The following is a 19,767-nucleotide window of genomic DNA, read 5'->3' as shown; positions in this document are numbered from 1 at the left end:
AGACTTCCCTGTCTCCGAGCAGAACAGTGTTATCCGCTTAGGTATTGAGGAGGGCTTCCGCAGCTACTCCCGCGGGTCCCACGAAACACAAAGCGCTAGCCGGGAGGGCAAAGCGAGGGGGTGGATGGGTCAGCAAACTCGGAGTAGTGTGATCCCGGTCCGTGAGGAGAAAAAGAAAACGCAGTGCGGTGAAATTGACATAGGAAGTGATATTGACATAGGAAGAGAAATTGACATAGGAAGTGAAATTGACATTGTCAGAGCAACCCAGCGCAGGCATGGAGGGGCGGTGGGCAAGATGGAAAGGACGGGGTCAAGGGAGGGCACAGACGGCGGTGTAAGGGCATGACCAAGTGTTAACGTTCATGGTGTGGTAGGGGGAGGAAGGTCGGGTCTGCAGGCAATGGTAGTCTCCAGCTTACAGTCATGAGAACCCGGAATCACTGTGTATGTGCCTGTGTGTGTGGGTGCATGTGTGTGTATCTGTGGCTGTGTGTGTGTGTGTGTGTGTGTGTCTGTGTGCGTGTGCATGTAGAGATGTGCGGGTCTGTGAGAGTGTGTGTGTATGCATGTGTGTGTGTGTGTGCATGTGTGTGTGTACTGGGGTATAAGAGGGTGCGTGAGTGGCTGTGTATGAGTGAGTTTATGAGAGAGAGCTTGTGTTTGAGAGAGGGTATGCATGAGTGTGTGGGTCGGTAGGAGTGTGCTATTGTGTGTGTGTGTGTGTTTGTGCGTGTACGTGAAATAGTATACAGTGCAGTGTTGTCACGTGTCGTGTAACATGAACCCAAGGTCCCAGTTAAAGCCATCCCCATGGCTACCGAACTTGACTATCAGCCTCTGCTTGGCCACTTTGCATTGTTGCCTGTCCCATAGTCTGCCTTGGAGGATGGTCACCCAGGGGTCCGAGACAGAAAGTCCCAGACCGCTGAAGTGTTCTCCGACTGGGAGGTTAGAACCAGTCTGACTCAAGATTGGGACACAGACAGACTTTAACCTCACACCTTTAATGCATTGTCTGAGCTGAGATGGCACCTCTTGTTAGAAAATCTGAAGTTATCTCGAGAACGTAACTTTAAAAAGGTTCTGAGATTCTCATATTAAAGAACGGAAACTAGCAAACCCATTATAAAAGATGAAAGGCTAAAACTAAATGTGTTTAATACATCATTTCAGCTGCATGATACTTTAATCCTTTTGCTATAAATACTGTGTCTTATGGTTCTTCTTATCATCAGGTTGATCTACATCGCAAACACTCCATCCATTCTTTATCCTTCAAAGAAAATCAGTCACGTTCATCAGACACTACCTTCCCTTAACAAATCCATGATGACTATCTCGGGTGATGACGTGGAGGAGCCGGTGTTGGACTGGGGTGGACAAAGTTCAAAATCACACAATACCAGGTTATAGTCCAACTAGCTTTCGGAGCACTCCTAAAACTAGTGCTTCCAAATAAAGCTGTTGGACTGTAACCTGGTGTTGTGTGATTTTTAACTTTATCCTGGATTAAACTTTCACTCACTGTGTGGTCATTTCTATCATCTCTCAGAGTTTTATCGAGTCATTTTCTCATACTGGAAATATAAAAGCAGCTGGTCTCCATTCCTCCTATTTCTGACCTGCACCTAAAAAAATAACATGACCGATTCGATATGAGAAATAACGTTGTTTGGATATTTGTGAACTGCCCACCCACATTTCACTTGATATTAGGCTGTATTTCACAAACAACACTGAGAGTAATGTTGAAATGAGTGAAATCCGGAAACATTTCTTTTCAAATAAAATGGAAAACCAAGGAATTCTGCCATGACTCCAGTTTATGTGAATCGTGATCGACTTGACTCCTTAATCCTCCTGGGCGCATCCTCAACTTCAAAGTTGTGTCTGCACTCCAGAGGTCTGGCAACGTTGGTGTGGCTGACTCAGTGTGATGTGCAGATGTTAGTGTTTAATTACCACTGAAGTTTTCGGCTCTTTTGGTTAGGAATGGTTTTAAAATTCACAGTTTGCGATGGCCGGGAATCGAACCCGGGTCAAGTGCTTGGAAGGCAGCTATGCTCACCATAATACCACCATCGCTACAGCACACAGCCGCCTAGAAATCAGCTGATGTGCAATAATAGTTCTTGACTCTAAATTTCGATGTTGTTTTGTTGGAAATTTTGCAGTGAAATATTAGAATTGAGAAGTCATAAAAGACTGAGATTTACTGAGTGGGTAGGTCTCATTATGCCCCGCCTCACTTTTTAATACACACAAAGCAGTATTTCGGATTTCTCATCATCTGAAATCAATCAATAACAAAAATAGCACGAAAATCCCAGGGCAACCCTGGAACGATCACTCAATTAAAACTTGTGAAGTTCTCAGAAAGGCTCACCTGACCGGACCGTGAACTCTGATTTCTCTTCATACAGCTTTACCACCGACTTCGGGTTTGGGTTCGGACTTACTGCATCCGCAGTTCTTTCGGGTTTTAAAACTTGGAAAGGGTTTTTGGAATACAAAAGGGCAAAAAAAAAAGGATCCGTGAGACTGAGGCCATGCTGCAGTAATTGTGGAGAGGAGGGAATTCCGGGTAACAGTTCCGGAAGCAGAACCCTCTCGAGGAATATGTATTAATTTGAAGTTCGATCCCGTTGATCGATTTGCAGTTTTCTCTTTGACTTTGTAGAAGAGGGGGAGGTGTCAGTCAGCAGTAAGGGGTTTTCACGGGAGGGCATGATTTGGAGATGCCAGTGTTGGACTGGGGAATACAAAGTTAAAAATCACACAACACCAGGTTATAGTCCAACAGGTTTAATTGGAAGCACTAGCTTTCGGAGCGCTGCTCCTTCATCAGGTGGTTGTCCAAAATCTCGAGCTTCCAATTAAATCTGTTGGACTATAACTTGGTGTTGTGTGATGTTGAACTTCACAGGAGGGGGGTAGTCATGGGCAGAGGTTTAGTGAAGGTCGCTTCCACTGATGTGGGAACGCAGTGCACGCAAAAGCCTCCCTGCCCTAGATAGGTTACCTGAACCACGATGGGCTTTCCAAGGTCAAGGGGTGCAGAGTGCTGAGGCCGCTGTTATAATTTAGTTACCAGCGGTCCCAAGTCCTTGGGATGCCTGGCGCCTTAATGATAAATGGGATTGTGTGAAACCAAGACAGGGTCGTGGCAGAACAGTGTTGAGAGTGTGTTGCTGGAAAAGCACAGCAGGTCAGGCAGCAGGGAAATCGATGTTTCGGGCTCCAGCATCGGCAGACTTCCCTGTCTCCGAGCAGAACAGTGTTATCCGCTTAGGTATTGAGGAGGGCTTCCGCAGCTACTCCAGCGGGTCCCACGAAACACAAAGCGCTAGCGGGGAGGGCAAAGCGAGGGGGTGGATGGGTCAGCAAGCTCAGAGTAGTGTGATCCCGGTTCGTGAGGGGAAAAAAGAAAACGCGATGCGGTGAAATTGACATAGGAAGTGAAATTGACAAAGGAAGTGAAATTGATTTTGTCAAAGCAACCCACCGCAGGCATGGAGGGGCGGTGGGCAAGATGGAAAGGACGGGGTCAAGAGAGGGCACAGACGGCGGTGTAAGGGCATGACCAAGTGTTAACGTTCATGGTGTGGTAGGGGGAGGAAGGTCGGGTCTGCAGGCAATGGTAGTCTCCAGCTTAGAGTCATGAGAACCCGGAATCACTGTGTATGTGCCTGTGTGTGTGGGTGCATGTGTGTGTATCTGTGGCTGTGTGTGTGTGTGTGTCTGTGTGTGTGTGTGTCTGTGTGCGTGTGCATGTAGAGATGTGCGGGTCTGTGAGAGTGTGTGTGTATGCATGTGTGTGTGTGTGTGCATGTGTGTGTGTACTGGGGTATAAGAGGGTGCGTGAGTGGCTGTGTATGAGTGAGTTTATGAGAGAGAGCTTGTGTTTGAGAGAGGGTATGCATGAGTGTGTGGGTCGGTAGGAGTGTGCTTTTGTGTGTGTGTGTGTGCGTGTGTTTGTGCGTGTACGTGAAATAGTATACAGTGCAGTGTTGTCACGTGTCGTGTAACATGAACCCAAGGTCCCAGTTAAAGCCATCCCCATGGCTACCGAACTTGACTATCAGCCTCTGCTTGGCCACTTTGCATTGTTGCCTGTCCCATAGTCTGCCTTGGAGGATGGTCACCCAGGGGTCCGAGACAGAAAGTCCCAGACCGCTGAAGTGTTCTCCGACTGGGAGGTTAGAACCAGTCTGACTCAAGATTGGGACACAGACAGACTTTAACCTCACACCTTTAATGCATTGTCTGAGCTGAGATGGCACCTCTTGTTAGAAAATCTGAAGTTATCTCGAGAACGTAACTTTAAAAAGGTTCTGAGATTCTCATATTAAAGAACGGAAACTAGCAAACCCATTATAAAAGATGAAAGGCTAAAACTAAATGTGTTTAATACATCATTTCAGCTGCATGATACTTTAATCCTTTTGCTATAAATACTGTGTCTTATGGTCCTTCTTATCATCAGGTTGATCTACATCGCAAACACTCCATCCATTCTTTATCCTTCAAAGAAAATCAGTCACGTTCATCAGACACTACCTTCCCTTAACAAATCCATGACGACTATCTCGGGTGATGACGTGGAGGAGCCGGTGTTGGACTGGGGTGGACAAAGTTCAAAATCACACAATACCAGGTTATAGTCCAACTAGCTTTCGGAGCACTCCTAAAACTAGTGCTTCCAAATAAAGCTGTTGGACTGTAACCTGGTGTTGTGTAATTTTAACTTTATCCTGGATTAAACTTTCACTCACTGTGTGGTCATTTCTATCATCTCTCAGAGTTTTATCGAGTCATTTTCTCATACTGGAAATATAAAAGCAGCTGGTCTCCATTCCTCCTATTTCTGACCTGCACCTAAAAAAATAACATGACCGATTCGATATGAGAAATAACGTTGTTTGGATATTTGTGAACTGCCCACCCACATTTCACTTGATATTAGGCTGTATTTCACAAACAACACTGAGAGTAATGTTGAAATGAGTGAAATCCGGAAACATTTCTTTTCAAATAAGATGGAAAACCAAGGAATTCTGCCATGACTCCAGTTTATGTGAATCGTGATCGACTTGACTCCTTAATCCTCCTGGGCGCATCCTCAACTTCAAAGTTGTGTCTGCACTCCAGAGGTCTGGCAACGTTGGTGTGGCTGACTCAGTGTGATGTGCAGATGTTAGTGTTTCATTACCACTGAAGTTTACGGCTCTTTTGGTTAGGAATGGTTTTAAAATTCACAGTTTGCGATGGCCGGGAATCGAACCCGGGTCAACTGCTTGGAAGGCAGCTACGCTCACCACTATACCACCATCGCTACAGCACGCAGCCGCCTAGAAATCAGCTGATGTGCAATAATAGTTCTTGACTCTAAATTTCGATGTTGTTTTGTTGGAAATTTTGCAGTGAAATATTAGAATTGAGAAGTCATAAAAGACTGAGATTTACTGAGTGGGTAGGTCTCATTATGCCCCGCCTCACTTTTTAATACACACAAAGCAGTATTTCGGATTTCTCATCATCTGAAATCAATCAATAACAAAAATAGCACGAAAATCCCAGGGCAACCCTGGAACGATCACACAATTAAAACTTGTGAAGTTCTCAGAAAGGGTCACCTGACCGGACCGTGAACTCTGATTTCTCTTCATACAGCTTTACCACCGACTTCGGGTTTGGGTTCGGACTTACTGCATCCGCAGTTCTTTCGGGTTTTAAAACTTGGAAAGTGTTTTAGGAATACAAAAGGGCAAAAAAAAAGGATCCGTGAGACTGAGGCCATGCTGCAGTAATTGTGGAGAGGAGGGAATTCCGGGTAACAGTTCCGGAAGCAGAACCCTCTCGAGGAATATGTATTAATTTGAAGTTCGATCCCGTTGATCGATTTGCAGTTTTCTCTTTGACTTTGTAGAAGAGGGGGAGGTGTCAGTCAGCAGTAAGGGGTTTTCACGGGAGGGCATGATTTGGAGATGCCGGTGTTGGACTGGGGTATACAAAGTTAAAAATCACACAACACCAGGTTATAGTCCAACAGGTTTAATTGGAAGCACTAGCTTTCGGAGCGCTGCTCCTTCATCAGGTGGTTGTCCAAAATCTCGAGCTTCCAATTAAATCTGTTGGACTATAACCTGGTGTTGTGTGATGTTGAACTTCACAGGAGGGGGGTAGTCATGGGCAGAGGTTTAGTGAAGGTCGCTTCCACTGATGTGGGAAGGCAGTGCACGCAAAAGCCTCCCTGCCCTAGATAGGTTACCTGAACCACGATGGGCTTTCCAAGGTCAAGGGGTGCAGAGTGCTGAGGCCGCTGTTATAATTTAGTTACCAGCGGTCCCAAGTCCTTGGGATGCCTGGCGCCTTAATGATAAATGGGATTGTGTGTAACCAAGACAGGGTCGTGGCAGAACAGTGTTGAGAGTGTGTTGCTGGAAAAGCACAGCAGGTCAGGCAGCAGGGAAATCGATGTTTCGGGCTCCAGCATCGGCAGACTTCCCTGTCTCCGAGCAGAACAGTGTTATCCGCTTAGGTATTGAGGAGGGCTTCCGCAGCTACTCCCGCGGGTCCCACGAAACACAAAGCGCTAGCCGGGAGGGCAAAGCGAGGGGGTGGATGGGTCAGCAAGCTCAGAGTAGTGTGATCCCGGTTCGTGAGGGGAAAAAAGAAAACGCGATGCGGTGAAATTGACATAGGAAGTGAAATTGACATAGGAAGTGAAATTGACATAGGAAGTGAAATTGACTTTGTCAAAGCAACCCAGCGCAGGCATGGAGGGGCGGTGGGCAAGATGGAAAGGACGGGGTCAAGAGAGGGCACAGACGGCGGTGTAAGGGCATGACCAAGTGTTAACGTTCATGGTGTGGTAGGGGGAGGAAGGTCGGGTCTGCAGGCAATGGTAGTCTCCAGCTTACAGTCATGAGAACCCGGAATCACTGTGTATGTGCCTGTGTGTGTGGGTGCATGTGTGTGTATCTGTGGCTGTGTGTGTGTGTGTGTGTGTGTGTCTGTGTGCGTGTGCATGTAGAGATGTGCGGGTCTGTGAGAGTGTGTGTGTATGCATGTGTGTGTGTGTGTGCATGTGTGTGTGTACTGGGGTATAAGAGGGTGCGTGAGTGGCTGTGTATGAGTGAGTTTATGAGAGAGAGCTTGTGTTTGAGAGAGGGTATGCATGAGTGTGTGGGTCGGTAGGAGTGTGCTATTGTGTGTGTGTGTGTGTTTGTGCGTGTACGTGAAATAGTATACAGTGCAGTGTTGTCACGTGTCGTGTAACATGAACCCAAGGTCCCAGTTAAAGCCATCCCCATGGCTACCGAACTTGACTATCAGCCTCTGCTTGGCCACTTTGCATTGTTGCCTGTCCCATAGTCTGCCTTGGAGGATGGTCACCCAGGGGTCCGAGACTGAAAGTCCCAGACCGCTGAAGTGTTCTCCGACTGGGAGGTTAGAACCAGTCTGACTCAAGATTGGGACACAGACAGACTTTAACCTCACACCTTTAATGCATTGTCTGAGCTGAGATGGCACCTCTTGTTAGAAAATCTGAAGTTATCTCGAGAACGTAACTTTAAAAAGGTTCTGAGATTCTCATATTAAAGAACGGAAACTAGCAAACCCATTATAAAAGATGAAAGGCTAAAACTAAATGTGTTTAATACATCATTTCAGCTGCATGATACTTTAATCCTTTTGCTATAAATACTGTGTCTTATGGTTCTTCTTATCATCAGGTTGATCTACATCGCAAACACTCCATCCATTCTTTATCCTTCAAAGAAAATCAGTCACGTTCATCAGACACTACCTTCCCTTAACAAATCCATGATGACTATCTCGGGTGATGACATGGAGGAGCCGGTGTTGGACTGGGGTGGACAAAGTTCAAAATCACACAATACCAGGTTATAGTCCAACTAGCTTTCGGAGCACTCCTAAAACTAGTGCTTCCAAATAAAGCTGTTGGACTGTAACCTGGTGTTGTGTGATTTTTAACTTTATCCTGGATTAAACTTTCACTCACTGTGTGGTCATTTCTATCATCTCTCAGAGTTTTATCGAGTCATTTTCTCATACTGGAAATATAAAAGCAGCTGGTCTCCATTCCTCCTATTTCTGACCTGCACCTAAAAAAATAACATGACCGATTCGATATGAGAAATAACGTTGTTTGGATATTTGTGAACTGCCCACCCACATTTCACTTGATATTAGGCTGTATTTCACAAACAACACTGAGAGTATTGTTGAAATGAGTGAAATCCGGAAACATTTCTTTTCAAATAAAATGGAAAACCAAGGAATTCTGCCATGACTCCAGTTTATGTGAATCGTGATCGACTTGACTCCTTAATCCTCCTGGGCGCATCCTCAACTTCAAAGTTGTGTCTGCACTCCAGAGGTCTGGCAACGTTGGTGTGGCTGACTCAGTGTGATGTGCAGATGTTAGTGTTTAATTACCACTGAAGTTTTCGGCTCTTTTGGTTAGGAATGGTTTTAAAATTCACAGTTTGCGATGGCCGGGAATCGAACCCGGGTCAAGTGCTTAGAAGGCAGCTATGCTCACCATAATACCACCATCGCTACAGCACACAGCCGCCTAGAAATCAGCTGATGTGCAATAATAGTTCTTGACTCTAAATTTCGATGTTGTTTTGTTGGAAATTTTGCAGTGAAATATTAGAATTGAGAAGTCATAAAAGACTGAGATTTACTGAGTGGGTAGGTCTCATTATGCCCCGCCTCACTTTTTAATACACACAAAGCAGTATTTCGGATTTCTCATCATCTGAAATCAATCAATAACAAAAATAGCACGAAAATCCCAGGGCAACCCTGGAACGATCACTCAATTAAAACTTGTGAAGTTCTCAGAAAGGCTCACCTGACCGGACCGTGAACTCTGATTTCTCTTCATACAGCTTTACCACCGACTTCGGGTTTGGGTTCGGACTTACTGCATCCGCAGTTCTTTCGGGTTTTAAAACTTGGAAAGGGTTTTTGGAATACAAAAGGGCAAAAAAAAAAGGATCCGTGAGACTGAGGCCATGCTGCAGTAATTGTGGAGAGGAGGGAATTCCGGGTAACAGTTCCGGAAGCAGAACCCTCTCGAGGAATATGTATTAATTTGAAGTTCGATCCCGTTGATCGATTTGCAGTTTTCTCTTTGACTTTGTAGAAGAGGGGGAGGTGTCAGTCAGCAGTAAGGGGTTTTCACGGGAGGGCATGATTTGGAGATGCCAGTGTTGGACTGGGGAATACAAAGTTAAAAATCACACAACACCAGGTTATAGTCCAACAGGTTTAATTGGAAGCACTAGCTTTCGGAGCGCTGCTCCTTCATCAGGTGGTTGTCCAAAATCTCGAGCTTCCAATTAAATCTGTTGGACTATAACTTGGTGTTGTGTGATGTTGAACTTCACAGGAGGGGGGTAGTCATGGGCAGAGGTTTAGTGAAGGTCGCTTCCACTGATGTGGGAACGCAGTGCACGCAAAAGCCTCCCTGCCCTAGATAGGTTACCTGAACCACGATGGGCTTTCCAAGGTCAAGGGGTGCAGAGTGCTGAGGCCGCTGTTATAATTTAGTTACCAGCGGTCCCAAGTCCTTGGGATGCCTGGCGCCTTAATGATAAATGGGATTGTGTGGAACCAAGACAGGGTCGTGGCAGAACAGTGTTGAGAGTGTGTTGCTGGAAAAGCACAGCAGGTCAGGCAGCAGGGAAATCGATGTTTCGGGCTCCAGCATCGGCAGACTTCCCTGTCTCCGAGCAGAACAGTGTTATCCGCTTAGGTATTGAGGAGGGCTTCCGCAGCTACTCCAGCGGGTCCCACGAAACACAAAGCGCTAGCCGGGAGGGCAAAGCGAGGGGGTGGATGGGTCAGCAAGCTCAGAGTAGTGTGATCCCGGTTCGTGAGGGGAAAAAAGAAAACGCGATGCGGTGAAATTGACATAGGAAGTGAAATTGACAAAGGAAGTGAAATTGATTTTGTCAAAGCAACCCACCGCAGGCATGGAGGGGCGGTGGTCAAGATGGAAAGGACGGGGTCAAGAGAGGGCACAGACGGCGGTGTAAGGGCATGACCAAGTGTTAACGTTCATGGTGTGGTAGGGGGAGGAAGGTCGGGTCTGCAGGCAATGGTAGTCTCCAGCTTAGAGTCATGAGAACCCGGAATCACTGTGTATGTGCCTGTGTGTGTGGGTGCATGTGTGTGTATCTGTGGCTGTGTGTGTGTGTGTGTGTGTGTCTGTGTGCGTGTGCATGTAGAGATGTGCGGGTCTGTGAGAGTGTGTGTGTATGCATGTGTGTGTGTGTGTGCATGTGTGTGTGTACTGGGGTATAAGAGGGTGCGTGAGTGGCTGTGTATGAGTGAGTTTATGAGAGAGAGCTTGTGTTTGAGAGAGGGTATGCATGAGTGTGTGGGTCGGTAGGAGTGTGCTTTTGTGTGTGTGTGTGTGCGTGTGTTTGTGCGTGTACGTGAAATAGTATACAGTGCAGTGTTGTCACGTGTCGTGTAACATGAACCCAAGGTCCCAGTTAAAGCCATCCCCATGGCTACCGAACTTGACTATCAGCCTCTGCTTGGCCACTTTGCATTGTTGCCTGTCCCATAGTCTGCCTTGGAGGATGGTCACCCAGGGGTCCGAGACAGAAAGTCCCAGACCGCTGAAGTGTTCTCCGACTGGGAGGTTAGAACCAGTCTGACTCAAGATTGGGACACAGACAGACTTTAACCTCACACCTTTAATGCATTGTCTGAGCTGAGATGGCACCTCTTGTTAGAAAATCTGAAGTTATCTCGAGAACGTAACTTTAAAAAGGTTCTGAGATTCTCATATTAAAGAACGGAAACTAGCAAACCCATTATAAAAGATGAAAGGCTAAAACTAAATGTGTTTAATACATCATTTCAGCTGCATGATACTTTAATCCTTTTGCTATAAATACTGTGTCTTATGGTCCTTCTTATCATCAGGTTGATCTACATCGCAAACACTCCATCCATTCTTTATCCTTCAAAGAAAATCAGTCACGTTCATCAGACACTACCTTCCCTTAACAAATCCATGACGACTATCTCGGGTGATGACGTGGAGGAGCCGGTGTTGGACTGGGGTGGACAAAGTTCAAAATCACACAATACCAGGTTATAGTCCAACTAGCTTTCGGAGCACTCCTAAAACTAGTGCTTCCAAATAAAGCTGTTGGACTGTAACCTGGTGTTGTGTGATTTTTAACTTTATCCTGGATTAAACTTTCACTCACTGTGTGGTCATTTCTATCATCTCTCAGAGTTTTATCGAGTCATTTTCTCATACTGGAAATATAAAAGCAGCTGGTCTCCATTCCTCCTATTTCTGACCTGCACCTAAAAAAATAACATGACCGATTCGATATGAGAAATAACGTTGTTTGGATATTTGTGAACTGCCCACCCACATTTCACTTGATATTAGGCTGTATTTCACAAACAACACTGAGAGTAATGTTGAAATGAGTGAAATCCGGAAACATTTCTTTTCAAATAAGATGGAAAACCAAGGAATTCTGCCATGACTCCAGTTTATGTGAATCGTGATCGACTTGACTCCTTAATCCTCCTGGGCGCATCCTCAACTTCAAAGTTGTGTCTGCACTCCAGAGGTCTGGCAACGTTGGTGTGGCTGACTCAGTGTGATGTGCAGATGTTAGTGTTTCATTACCACTGAAGTTTACGGCTCTTTTGGTTAGGAATGGTTTTAAAATTCACAGTTTGCGATGGCCGGGAATCGAACCCGGGTCAACTGCTTGGAAGGCAGCTATGCTCACCACTATACCACCATCGCTACAGCACGCAGCCGCCTAGAAATCAGCTGATGTGCAATAATAGTTCTTGACTCTAAATTTCGATGTTGTTTTGTTGGAAATTTTGCAGTGAAATATTAGAATTGAGAAGTCATAAAAGACTGAGATTTACTGAGTGGGTAGGTCTCATTATGCCCCGCCTCACTTTTTAATACACACAAAGCAGTATTTCGGATTTCTCATCATCTGAAATCAATCAATAACAAAAATAGCACGAAAATCCCAGGGCAACCCTGGAACGATCACACAATTAAAACTTGTGAAGTTCTCAGAAAGGGTCACCTGACCGGACCGTGAACTCTGATTTCTCTTCATACAGCTTTACCACCGACTTCGGGTTTGGGTTCGGACTTACTGCATCCGCAGTTCTTTCGGGTTTTAAAACTTGGAAAGTGTTTTAGGAATACAAAAGGGCAAAAAAAAAGGATCCGTGAGACTGAGGCCATGCTGCAGTAATTGTGGAGAGGAGGGAATTCCGGGTAACAGTTCCGGAAGCAGAACCCTCTCGAGGAATATGTATTAATTTGAAGTTCGATCCCGTTGATCGATTTGCAGTTTTCTCTTTGACTTTGTAGAAGAGGGGGAGGTGTCAGTCAGCAGTAAGGGGTTTTCACGGGAGGGCATGATTTGGAGATGCCGGTGTTGGACTGGGGTATACAAAGTTAAAAATCACACAACACCAGGTTATAGTCCAACAGGTTTAATTGGAAGCACTAGCTTTCGGAGCGCTGCTCCTTCATCAGGTGGTTGTCCAAAATCTCGAGCTTCCAATTAAATCTGTTGGACTATAACCTGGTGTTGTGTGATGTTGAACTTCACAGGAGGGGGGTAGTCATGGGCAGAGGTTTAGTGAAGGTCGCTTCCACTGATGTGGGAAGGCAGTGCACGCAAAAGCCTCCCTGCCCTAGATAGGTTACCTGAACCACGATGGGCTTTCCAAGGTCAAGGGGTGCAGAGTGCTGAGGCCGCTGTTATAATTTAGTTACCAGCGGTCCCAAGTCCTTGGGATGCCTGGCGCCTTAATGATAAATGGGATTGTGTGGAACCAAGACAGGGTCGTGGCAGAACAGTGTTGAGAGTGTGTTGCTGGAAAAGCACAGCAGGTCAGGCAGCAGGGAAATCGATGTTTCGGGCTCCAGCATCGGCAGACTTCCCTGTCTCCGAGCAGAACAGTGTTATCCGCTTAGGTATTGAGGAGGGCTTCCGCAGCTACTCCCGCGGGTCCCACGAAACACAAAGCGCTAGCCGGGAGGGCAAAGCGAGGGGGTGGATGGGTCAGCAAGCTCAGAGTAGTGTGATCCCGGTTCGTGAGGGGAAAAAAGAAAACGCGATGCGGTGAAATTGACATTGGAAGTGAAATTGACATAGGAAGTGAAATTGACTTTGTCAAAGCAACCCAGCGCAGGCATGGAGGGGCGGTGGGCAAGATGGAAAGGACGGGGTCAAGAGAGGGCACAGACGGCGGTGTAAGGGCATGACCAAGTGTTAACGTTCGTGGTGTGGTAGGGGGAGGAAGGTCGGGTCTGCAGGCAATGATAGTCTCCAGCTTAGAGTCATGAGAACCCGGAATCACTGTGTATGTGCCTGTGTGTGTGGGTGCATGTGTGTGTATCTGTGGCTGTGTGTGTGTGTGTGTGTGTGTGTGTGACTGTGTGCGTGTGCATGTAGAGATGTGCGGGTCTGTGAGAGTGTGTGTGTATGCATGTGTGTGTGTGTGTGCATGTGTGTGTGTACTGGGGTATAAGAGGGTGCGTGAGTGGCTGTGTATGAGTGAGTTTATGAGAGAGAGCTTGTGTTTGAGAGAGGATATGCATGAGTGTGTGGGTCGGTAGGAGTGTGCTTTTGTGTGTGTGTGTGTGTTTGTGCGTGTACGTGAAATAGTATACAGTGCAGTGTTGTCACGTGTCGTGTAACATGAACCCAAGGTCCCAGTTAAAGCCATCCCCATGGCTACCGAACTTGACTATCAGCCTCTGCTTGGCCACTTTGCATTGTTGCCTGTCCCATAGTCTGCCTTGGAGGATGGTCACCCAGGGGTCCGAGACAGAAAGTCCCAGACCGCTGAAGTGTTCTCCGACTGGGAGGTTAGAACCAGTCTGACTCAAGCTTGGGACACAGACAGACTTTAACCTCACACCTTTAATGCATTGTCTGAGCTGAGATGGCACCTCTTGTTAGAAAATCTGAAGTTATCTCGAGAACGTAACTTTAAAAAGGTTCTGAGATTCTCATATTAAAGAACGGAAACTAGCAAACCCATTATAAAAGATGAAAGGCTAAAACTAAATGTGTTTAATACATCATTTCAGCTGCATGATACTTTAATCCTTTTGCTATAAATACTGTGTCTTATGGTCCTTCTTATCATCAGGTTGATCTACATCGCAAACACTCCATCCATTCTTTATCCTTCAAAGAAAATCAGTCACGTTCATCAGACACTACCTTCCCTTAACAAATCCATGACGACTATCTCGGGTGATGACGTGGAGGAGCCGGTGTTGGACTGGGGTGGACAAAGTTCAAAATCACACAATACCAGGTTATAGTCCAACTAGCTTTCGGAGCACTCCTAAAACTAGTGCTTCCAAATAAAGCTGTTGGACTGTAACCTGGTGTTGTGTGATTTTTAACTTTATCCTGGATTAAACTTTCACTCACTGTGTGGTCATTTCTATCATCTCTCAGAGTTTTATCGAGTCATTTTCTCATACTGGAAATATAAAAGCAGCTGGTCTCCATTCCTCCTATTTCTGACCTGCACCTAAAAAAATAACATGACCGATTCGATATGAGAAATAACGTTGTTTGGATATTTGTGAACTGCCCACCCACATTTCACTTGATATTAGGCTGTATTTCACAAACAACACTGAGAGTAATGTTGAAATGAGTGAAATCCGGAAACATTTCTTTTCAAATAAGATGGAAAACCAAGGAATTCTGCCATGACTCCAGTTTATGTGAATCGTGATCGACTTGACTCCTTAATCCTCCTGGGCGCATCCTCAACTTCAAAGTTGTGTCTGCACTCCAGAGGTCTGGAAACGTTGGTGTGGCTGACTCAGTGTGATGTGCAGATGTTCGTGTTTAATTACCACTGAAGTTTTCGGCTCTTTTGGTTAGGAATGGTTTTAAAATTCACAGTTTGCGATGGCCGGGAATCGAACCCGGGTCAAATGCTTGGAAGGCAGCTATGCTCACCACTACACCACCATCGCTACAGCACGCAGCCGCCTAGAAATCAGCTGATGTGCAATAATAGTTCTTGACTCTAAATTTCGATGTTGTTTTGTTGGAAATTTTGCAGTGAAATATTAGAATTGAGAAGTCATAAAAGACTGAGATTTACTGAGTGGGTAGGTCTCATTATGCCCCGCCTCACTTTTTAATACACACAAAGCAGTATTTCGGATTTCTCATCATCTGAAATCAATCAATAACAAAAATAGCACGAAAATCCCAGGGCAACCCTGGAACGATCACACAATTAAAACTTGTGAAGTTCTCAGAAAGGGTCACCTGACCGGACCGTGAACTCTGATTTCTCTTCATACAGCTTTACCACCGACTTCGGGTTTGGGTTCGGACTTACTGCATCCGCAGTTCTTTCGGGTTTTAAAACTTGGAAAGTGTTTTAGGAATACAAAAGGGCAAAAAAAAAGGATCCGTGAGACTGAGGCCATGCTGCAGTAATTGTGGAGAGGAGGGAATTCCGGGTAACAGTTCCGGAAGCAGAACCCTCTCGAGGAATATGTATTAATTTGAAGTTCGATCCCGTTGATCGATTTGCAGTTTTCTCTTTGACTTTGTAGAAGAGGGGGAGGTGTCAGTCAGCAGTAAGGGGTTTTCACGGGAGGGCATGATTTGGAGATGCCGGTGTTGGACTGGGGTATACAAAGTTAAAAATCACACAACACCAGGTTATAGTCCAACAGGTTTAATTGGAAGCACTAGCTTTCGGAGCGCTGCTCCTTCATCAGGTGGTTGTCCAAAATCTCGAGCTTCCAATTAAATCTGTTGGACGATAACCTGGTGTTGTGTGATGTTGAACTTCACAGGAGCGGGGTAGTCATGGGCAGAGGTTTAGTGAAGGTCGCTTCCACTGATGTGGGAAGGCAGTGCACGCAAAAGCCTCCCTGCCCTAGATAGGTTACCTGAACCACGATGGGCTTTCCAAGGTCAAGGGGTGCAGAGTGCTGAGGCCGCTGTTATAATTTAGTTACCAGCGGTCCCAAGTCCTTGGGATGCCGTGGCGCCTTAATGATAAATGGGATTGTGTGGAACCAAGACAGGGTCGTGGCAGAACAGTGTTGAGAGTGTGTTTCTGGAAAAGCACAGCAGGTCAGGCAGCAGGGAAATCGATGTTTCGGGCTCCAGCATCGGCAGACTTCCCTGTCTCCGAGCAGAACAGTGTTATCCGCTTAGGTATTGAGGAGGGCTTCCGCAGCTACTCCCGCGGGTCCCACGAAACACAAAGCGCTAGCCGGGAGGGCAAAGCGAGGGGGTGGATGGGTCAGCAAGCTCAGAGTAGTGTGATCCCGGTTCGTGAGGGGAAAAAAGAAAACGCGATGCGGTGAAATTGACATTGGAAGTGAAATTGACATAGGAAGTGAAATTGACTTTGTCAAAGCAACCCAGCGCAGGCATGGAGGGGCGGTGGGCAAGATGGAAAGGACGGGGTCAAGAGAGGGCACAGACGGCGGTGTAAGGGCATGACCAAGTGTTAACGTTCATGGTGTGGTAGGGGGAGGAAGGTCGGGTCTGCAGGCAATGATAGTCTCCAGCTTAGAGTCATGAGAACCCGGAATCACTGTGTATGTGCCTGTGTGTGTGGGTGCATGTGTGTGTATCTGTGGCTGTGTGTGTGTGTGTGTGTGTGTGTGTGACTGTGTGCGTGTGCATGTAGAGATGTGCGGGTCTGTGAGAGTGTGTGTGTATGCATGTGTGTGTGTGTGTGCATGTGTGTGTGTACTGGGGTATAAGAGGGTGCGTGAGTGGCTGTGTATGAGTGAGTTTATGAGAGAGAGCTTGTGTTTGAGAGAGGATATGCATGAGTGTGTGGGTCGGTAGGAGTGTGCTTTTGTGTGTGTGTGTGTGTTTGTGCGTGTACGTGAAATAGTATACAGTGCAGTGTTGTCACGTGTCGTGTAAAATGAACCCAAGGTCCCAGTTAAAGCCATCCCCAGGGCTACCGAACTTGACTATCAGCCTCTGCTTGGCCACTTTGCATTGTTGCCTGTCCCATAGTCTGCCTTGGAGGATGGTCACCCAGGGGTCCGAGACAGAAAGTCCCAGACCGCTGAAGTGTTCTCCGACTGGGAGGTTAGAACCAGTCTGACTCAAGCTTGGGACACAGACAGACTTTAACCTCACACCTTTAATGCATTGTCTGAGCTGAGATGGCACCTCTTGTTAGAAAATCTGAAGTTATCTCGAGAACGTTACTTTAAAAAGGTTCTGAGATTCTCATATTAAAGAACGGAAACTAGCAAACCCATTATAAAAGATGAAAGGCTAAAACTAAATGTGTTTAATACATCATTTCAGCTGCATGATACTTTAATCCTTTTGCTATAAATACTGTGTCTTATGGTCCTTCTTATCATCAGGTTGATCTACATCGCAAACACTCCATCCATTCTTTATCCTTCAAAGAAAATCAGTCACGTTCATCAGACACTACCTTCCCTTAACAAATCCATGACGACTATCTCGGGTGATGACGTGGAGGAGCCGGTGTTGGACTGGGGTGGACAAAGTTCAAAATCACACAATACCAGGTTATAGTCCAACTAGCTTTCGGAGCACTCCTAAAACTAGTGCTTCCAAATAAAGCTGTTGGACTGTAACCTGGTGTTGTGTGATTTTTAACTTTATCCTGGATTAAACTTTCACTCACTGTGTGGTCATTTCTATCATCTCTCAGAGTTTTATCGAGTCATTTTCTCATACTGGAAATATAAAAGCAGCTGGTCTCCATTCCTCCTATTTCTGACCTGCACCTAAAAAAATAACATGACCGATTCGATATGAGAAATAACGTTGTTTGGATATTTGTGAACTGCCCACCCACATTTCACTTGATATTAGGCTGTATTTCACAAACAACACTGAGAGTAATGTTGAAATGGGTGAAATCCGGAAACATTTCTTTTCAAATAAGATGGAAAACCAAGGAATTCTGCTATGACTCCAGTTTATGTGAATCGTGATCGACTTGACTCCTTAATCCTCCTGGGCGCATCCTCAACTTCAAAGTTGTGTCTGCACTCCAGAGGTCTGGCAACGTTGGTGTGGCTGACTCAGTGTGATGTGCAGATGTTAGTGTTTCATCACCACTGAAGTTTTCGGCTCTTTTGGTTAGGAATGGTTTTAAAATTCACAGTTTGCGATGGCCGGGAATCGAACCCGGGTCAACTGCTGGGAAGGCAGCTATGCTCACCACTATACCACCATCGCTACAGCACGCAACCGCCTAGAAATCAGCTGATGTGCAATAATAGTTCTTGACTCTAAATTTCGATGTTGTTTTGTTGGAAATTTTGCAGTGAAATATTAGAATTGAGAAGTCATAAAAGACTGAGATTTACTGAGTGGGTAGGTCTCATTATGCCCCGCCTCACTTTTTAATACACACAAAGCAGTATTTCGGATTTCTCATCATCTGAAATCAATCAATAACAAAAATAGCACGAAAATCCCAGGGCAACCCTGGAACGATCACACAATTAAAACTTGTGAAGTTCTCAGAAAGGCTCACCTGACCGGACCGTGAACTCTGATTTCTCTTCATACAGCTTTACCACCGACTTCGGGTTTGGTTTCGGACTTACTGCATCCGCAGTTCTTTCGGGTTTTAAAACTTGGAAAGGGTTTTAGGAAAACAAAAGGGCAAAAAAAAAGGATCCGTTAGACTGAGGCCATGCTGCAGTAATTGTGGAGAGGAGGGAATTCCGGGTAACAGTTCCGGAAGCAGAACCCTCTCGAGGAATATGTATTAATTTGAAGTTCGATCCCGTTGATCGATTTGCAGTTTTCTCTTTGACTTTGTAGAAGACGGGGAGGTGTCAGTCAGCAGTAACGGGTTTTCACGGGAGGGCATGATTTGGAGATGCCGGTGTTGGACTGGGGTATACAAAGTTAAAAATCACACAACACCAGGTTATAGTCCAACAGGTTTAATTGGAAGCACTAGCTTTCGGAGCGCTGCTCCTTCATCAGGTGGTTGTCCAAAATCTCGAGCTTCCAATTAAATCTGTTGGACTATAACCTGGTGTTGTGTGATGTTGAACTTCACAGGAGGGGGGTAGTCATGGGCAGAGGTTTAGTGAAGGTCGCTTCCACTGATGTGGGAACGCAGTGCACGCAAAAGCCTCCCTGCCCTAGATAGGTTACCTGAACCACGATGGGCTTTCCAAGGTCAAGGGGTGCAGAGTGCTGAGGCCGCTGTTATAATTTAGTTACCAGCGGTCCCAAGTCCTTGGGATGCCTGGCGCCTTAATGATAAATGGGATTGTGTGGAACCAAGACAGGGTCGTGGCAGAACAGTGTTGAGAGTGTGTTGCTGGAAAAGCACAGCAGGTCAGGCAGCAGGGAAATCGATGTTTCGGGCTCCAGCATCGGCAGACTTCCCTGTCTCCGAGCAGAACAGTGTTATCCGCTTAGGTATTGAGGAGGGCTTCCGCAGCTACTCCCGCGGGTCCCACGAAACACAAAGCGCTAGCCGGGAGGGCAAAGCGAGGGGGTGGATGGGTCAGCAAGCTCAGAGTAGTGTGATCCCGGTTCGGTGAGGGGAAAAATGAAAACGCGATGCGGTGAAATTGACATAGGAAGTGAAATTGACATAGGAAGTGAAATTGACTTTGTCAAAGCAACCCAGCGCAGGCATGGAGGGGCGGTGGGCAAGATGGAA

General features: G+C 46.1%; 4 non-coding genes across 4 annotated transcripts; all 4 read right to left on the bottom strand.

Annotated features, from left to right (window-relative positions):
- Window positions 1-5,266: 5,266 nt before the first annotated feature.
- trnag-ucc (transfer RNA glycine (anticodon UCC)) lies at window positions 5,267-5,338 on the bottom strand. The gene has a single exon. It is a non-coding gene; the product is annotated as a tRNA-Gly (tRNA).
- A 6,423-nt stretch (window positions 5,339-11,761) lies between these two features.
- Window positions 11,762-11,833, bottom strand: trnag-ucc (transfer RNA glycine (anticodon UCC)). The gene has a single exon. It is a non-coding gene; the product is annotated as a tRNA-Gly (tRNA).
- A 3,168-nt stretch (window positions 11,834-15,001) lies between these two features.
- On the bottom strand, window positions 15,002-15,073 carry trnag-ucc (transfer RNA glycine (anticodon UCC)). Its single transcript has one exon. It is a non-coding gene; the product is annotated as a tRNA-Gly (tRNA).
- A 3,169-nt stretch (window positions 15,074-18,242) lies between these two features.
- Window positions 18,243-18,314, bottom strand: trnag-ucc (transfer RNA glycine (anticodon UCC)). Its single transcript has one exon. It is a non-coding gene; the product is annotated as a tRNA-Gly (tRNA).
- Between the last annotated feature and the right edge of the window lie 1,453 nt (window positions 18,315-19,767).

This window comes from Chiloscyllium plagiosum, unplaced genomic scaffold, assembly GCF_037043375.1.
Source record: "Chiloscyllium plagiosum isolate Xiang-an unplaced genomic scaffold, Cpla_swu_hap1 HiC_scaffold_12, whole genome shotgun sequence".
NCBI lineage: Eukaryota > Metazoa > Chordata > Chondrichthyes > Orectolobiformes > Hemiscylliidae > Chiloscyllium > Chiloscyllium plagiosum.
Note: the sequence above shows the minus strand (reverse complement) of the source record. Positions and strands in the feature narration are given on the sequence as shown.